At 38.1% G+C, this 6,000-nt stretch overlaps 1 protein-coding gene across 4 annotated transcripts in view; it reads right to left on the bottom strand.

The window, feature by feature from the left end:
* Positions 1-6,000, bottom strand: part of ASH2L (ASH2 like, histone lysine methyltransferase complex subunit) — a 31,866-nt gene that overhangs the window by 9,607 nt on the left and 16,259 nt on the right. The window lies entirely within an intron of this gene.

A 6,000-nucleotide genomic window follows, 5' to 3' on the forward strand; every position in this document is an offset into this window, starting at 1 on the left:
GTCCTTCATGACCATGACATTTTAAAGAGTGCTGGTCACTTTGTTTGTAGAATGTCCCTCAATTAGGTTTGTCTGATGTTTCCTCCTGTTTAAGCCCAGGTTAAGCTTTTTGTAAGGAATATCACCGAAATAATGCTGTGCCTCTCAGTGCATCATATCAGGAAGCACATGATGTCAAAATGCTGATACTGTATTAAACTTTGATCACTTGATTAACGTGGTACCTTACAGGTTTCTCCACTATAAAGTTACTATTTTCCCTTTGTAAATAATGAGTATTTTGTGAGGAGATAAAAAGATATTTCAAGGAAATCTGATTATGGACTGAATTCAGATGATAGCAAGAAATGATCTATTTTGTTAAGTGTGATAATAGCATTGTGGTTATAAAACAAAATATCCATATTTTTAGAGTATGAAGGGTGAGATTTACTTCTTACAAATTCAGAAAAAAAGAGAGATGCAGAAATAAACAGATAAAATAGAACAAAAACTTGGTAATTGTTAAATCTGGGAGAAAAGTATATGAAGATTCATCGTATTCATCTTTCTATGAGGCCGTTATGTAAGAAAAGGGGACAATCTAAACCAATAGGAGGGGACATAATGACTTGGAAGTGAAGAAAAAAATGACAAAAGATAGGAGAACATTTCCAGGTGGTGTAGGTTGATTTTATCAATGTAGAAACATCACAAATCCAATTAAGACTTAATTGAGGAAAAAGTATTTGAAACAGTGTTTAACACTAGAAGTTGTCTGAAATCTACTTGAGGAAGCACAAAACTTAGTTCTAGCTTTTACAAAGGCCTTTACGACTTACACAGTACTTTCGTAGGTAGACAGGCAGGTAGGCAGACTCTCTGACCCTTGCAACCACCATGCCTACTATGCAGATGCGGAAGCAGAGCATGTGGCTGTTCAAGATCACACCACAGGCCAGTGTGGCCTGGCTGACAGTGGCAGAGATTGAAAAGCCCTGGATCTGCACTCTTTTGGTTATGCCACCTCGGCTTGTGTACCAGCCAGATACAATGGTAACCTATTTAAATTAAATGCATATTATTTAGCATAACTTTCTTATGTGTTTGGGAAATTCTACCTTCTCAAATACAAATTCTTCATCCTTTACTCCTTCCTGAGAAATTCAGCCCCTGAAATCACTAGGTGGGGGATGAGCAAGGCAAGTGTTCAGGACAGAATAAAACACTAAAGGACTTACCTCCTCATAAAACACTTATTAATTACATAGGGGAAATAAGTTAACGTTACAGTGGCTAAAGCCAGCCGATACCACCTTAGCAAAACGATCAAAGTGGACATGATCAGTAATGGGACAAATTAAAATCAAGAACCACCTGACAGGATGCAATATGAAGAACACAGCATTTTAATGATATTTCTGTCAAAGATGCAGAACTGAATTGAATCCCAAGTATTCAACCAGACAAACTCAAACTGAGGGATATTCTATAAAACAAGTGGCCTCTAATTTCCAAAAGCTTCAAGGCTGGGGTGCCTGCGTGGCTCAGTTAATTAAGTGTCTGACTCTTGATTTTGGCTCAGATCATGATCTTACAGTTCGTGAGTTTGAGCCCCGTGTCAAGCTCTGTCCTGACAGAGCGGAACCTGCTTGGGATTCTCTCTCTTCCTCTCTACTACTTGCCTGCTCACACTCTCTTTCTCAAAATAAATAAATAAACTTTAAGAAAAAAAAAGCTTCAAGGTCATCAAAGTCTAGGAAAGACAGAAAAACTATTCCAGATTAAAGAAGACTTGAGACAGGACAACTAAATGTAGCACACACTTCTCAACTGGATCCTCTGTTATAATGACATTGGATCAACTGGAGAAACCTGAATATGATCTGAGGACCATCAGAGAGTAGTTAATTAGTGCTAATTTCCCATCTTTGATGGCTATATGCTGGTTCTGTAAGAATGTGAAAGTTTAAAAAATACCCACTAACTCTTTGATACTCTTCCTTTGTAGAGGTGGAGCCTAATTTCCCTCCACCTGAGTGTGGGCTGAACTTAGTGACTCATTTCTAACAAATAAAACAAAATTGAAGCGACCAACTTCAAAGATAGGTCATAGAAGATACTCAAACTCTATTGCGATCTTGGATCACTTGCACCAGAACTCTGCTTCCAGGGTGAGGACAAATAAGTGGTCTATGGAGAGGCCCACATGGTGAGGATCTAAGGGCATCCTGTCAAAGCGGCATGAGTGAGCCATCTTGGAAATAAATCCTCCAGTCTCTAAGTCCTCAGAGACGGCAGGCTCATCTAAGAGCCTGATCTCAGCCACGTGAATTCTCCTGAGCCAGACCACGCAGTCAAGCTGCTCTCAGATTCCCAACCCTCAAAAACCATAGAAAATAATGAACATTTGTAGTCTTAGACTGCTAAGTTTTATGTTAATTTGTCAAGCAGCACTAAACAACAGAAGGATAATGTCCTTGCTTGTAAGAAATACACAATCAAGTTCTCAAAAACCAGAGGGCATCATGGCAACTTACTCTCAAATGGTTCAAAAAAAAAAAATTTGGTACTGTTCTTACAGCTTTTTTTTTTTTTTTTTTTTAATTTTTTAACGTCTGTTTATTTTTGAGAGAGCAAGACACACACAGCGTGAGCAAGCAAGAGGCAGAGAGAGAGAGAGAGGGAGACACAGAAACCCAGGCAGGCTCTAGGCTCTGAGCTGTCAGCACAGAGCCCGATGTGGGGCTTGAACTCATGAACCACAACACAATATCATGACCTGAGCCTAAGTTGGACACTTAACCAATTGAGCCACCCAGGCACCCCTGTTCTTACAACTTTTTTACACATCTGAAATTATTTCAAAATAAAAACATTAAAAGATACAATACAGATTTATCATTAATTTTTATTAGGCTCAGCATGAGTAGCATAAATGGCAAGCATGCATTGCTTTTCTATATATTCTAATAAATGAATTTACTATTAAGGACCAGTGTTCCTACTTTTTCTCCCCTTGTCCAGAATTAAAGCTGTGAAGTATAGTGAAACAAGACAAGTCTCACTTCTTAAAACCTGAAGTCACTTATTTGGCCCTCCCCTACTTGCCCTACTAGCAAAGTATGCTCATCACTACAAGAAGTCAAACAATCCACATATAATGGACATCACACCATGGAATTACATCACTTCACTTCCAAATGACCAGTATCAATACAAGTGTTCATTTCTAGCATGAAATCAAGAAATAACGGGCTTCCAAATGCAATAAATATATGACCTGTTTGGATCCAATTCAAAGAAACAACTGAAAGAAGTGTATTTTAAACAACCGTGGAACTGTGAATGTGGACTGGGTATTAGATCATTAAGGAATTATTATCCATCTTATTTAGGAATAATAATGGTATATAATGGTTTCATTCTAAAGAATCCTTGTTAGACACAAATACTGAGGGTTTTTTTTTATATTTACTTTTGAGAGAGAGGCAGAGAGAGAAAGAGCGAGAGCACAAGCAGTAGAGAGGCAGAGAGGGAGACACAGAATCCGAAGCAGGCTCCAGGCTCCGAGCTGTCAGCACAGAGCCCAACACAGGGCTCGGACTCACAAACTGCGAGATCATGACCTGAGCTGAAGTTGGACGCTTAACTAACTGAGTCACTCAGGTGCCCCTAAATACTGAGGTATTTATTGGTGGATAATATGCTATTTGGAACTTGCATTAATACTCTAGAAAAACAAAGACAAAATTCATAAGGTACGCTTGTCTAAAAGTAGTGAGTTTATTATTTTAAGTAGTGAGTGTATTTAAATTCACTTTCACATTCTAAAGGATAATGAAGGCTATTCTGAATAAATCATGTCATTAAAAGAGCTACTAAACATTAAAGAGTTTTATGACAAAAAAGTCATAAAATCAAAAGACAACTGACAAACTAGGAGAAAATGTTCACAATATGTACCACAAAAAGCCAATATTCCTAGTATATAAAGGGACAGATAATTCAAGGAAACACAAATTAAAACAGCACTGGGATATCATTTCTCACTTATGAGACTGGCCAAAGTTAAAACACAGGACAACACATTCTGTTTGTGAGGCCACGCGGAAATAAACACGCTACATTGCTGATGGGAATACAAAATCACACAACCTTCTGAAGGGAAATTTGGCAAGGCTAGCAAAACTACATATATAGTTGCTTATCTTTTGCTCCAGCAATTCTACTTCTGGAATTCTACCTTGAAAACACACCAGCAACAATACAAAACACACATGCTCACGGTTATTCACTGTCTTTTTGTGATTGCGAAATACTAAAAATAATCTAAGTGCCCACAGAATGGCTGAATAAACCAGATACATCCACATAATAATCATGAAGCTAAAAAAATAGAAAACAATTAGGATGATCTCTTCAAAGTGCTGTGGAGTTATGACATGAAGCAAAACGCAAAAGAGTATCTATAGTATGCTGTCCTCCGCATACGAAAAAAAGAGATAAAAGGAAATACACATATATCTGCTTATTTGTGCAGAAGAAACACAGCAAAGATAAACTAGAAACTAAAGAGACTGGTTACCTATAAAGGGTAGGTGAGGGGAAAAAAGGGAGAATGGGGTTGCAGGGATGGGGTTGCGTTAACCTTTTCATACACTTTACTCCTGGAACCACAGTAATGTTTCACACACGCTTCACATAACCCCCTGACACAGACACATAGACACAGACACACACAGACACACAGACACACACACACACACTTTGCCCCTCCCCCGAAAGAGATGGGAGAACCTAAAAACAGCATACAAACGCTAACAAATGAGCCTGTTATAAATGAGAAACACAAGCACACTGAAGGTGGTGAGAAAGAACAGAATGAATCTAAGTTAACAGTAACTTGAAGGGATACTGCGAGGCCAAAGACAAGAGCTGTGCATAAACACTGGAAGCTCGTGAAGGTTTCTCATAGAGGTTAGCAATTCTGAGACTGCTTTATGTGCATATGAGAAGTGAACAAGGGAATACAATGCAGATAGAGTCAGGTGTCTCACAGTTGGAGAAAGAAGTGACAAATAAGGAAAGGTGGAGGCCTGGAACAACCCTGCAAGCATTTGGGAGCCAAGCTATCAGTACAAACTCAGTCTAGCCCTGTACGTATACGCGTCAGTTGGTATACATATACTTTCCTACTTCTGTCGAGGGAGTCTGGAAGTGACACCCAGGGAGCATACCTAACACTTAGGTCTTTATTTCTAAACATCATTTTCCAATCAAAGGAACCAGGGCTCTTCAGAGAAATAGCAGATACTTGGCCTGGGGCATGGAAAATACAAGATAAGCCAGGAACATTTTGTGATGCCAGAGAGTAAAGAAGTACTTAAAAAAAAAGATGAGGCTTATCAAAAAAAAACCCACACAGGAACTAACCTAAAGAAGCTCCCAATGGCCAAAGCGGGAATAATTTGAGCAACTAGATAAAGTATACCCCAACAGAATAATCGAGTAAATAATAAATGGAGAAGAAATAAAAAATCATCAGGCAAACACCATGTCAATAATCACTGCAGAAAAGATCCAGGTACTAAAATTAGTGAACAAAATATAAACAGAATCCAAAACAGACCTGGGAAAGGTGGCCAGAGACTTACAAATTGTGAGATCCTAGAAAAGAGGCATTAATGAGGAAACTAGTGAAATGTAAATGAAGTCTTTAGTTTCATTACAGCATTTACTAATGTTTACTTCCTGGTTTTGACAACTATCAATCCTATAAGATGTTACCATTAGAAGCTTGAGGAGGAGATGTTACCATTAAAACTATTATTTTTGTAACTTTACTGTAAGTTTAAAATTAGTTCAATAAGGGCACCTAACTGGCTCAGTCAGTAGAGCATGCAACTCCTGATCTTGGGGTTGAAAGTTTGAGCCCCATGTTGGGTACAACATTACTTAAAAAATAAAAAATAAAATTAAAAAAATAATAAGTTCAAAATAGAAAAACCCATATATATA

Source organism: Herpailurus yagouaroundi, unplaced genomic scaffold (genome assembly GCF_014898765.1).
Source record: "Herpailurus yagouaroundi ecotype Mexico unplaced genomic scaffold, PumYag 28, whole genome shotgun sequence".
Taxonomy (NCBI): Eukaryota; Metazoa; Chordata; class Mammalia; order Carnivora; family Felidae; genus Herpailurus; species Herpailurus yagouaroundi.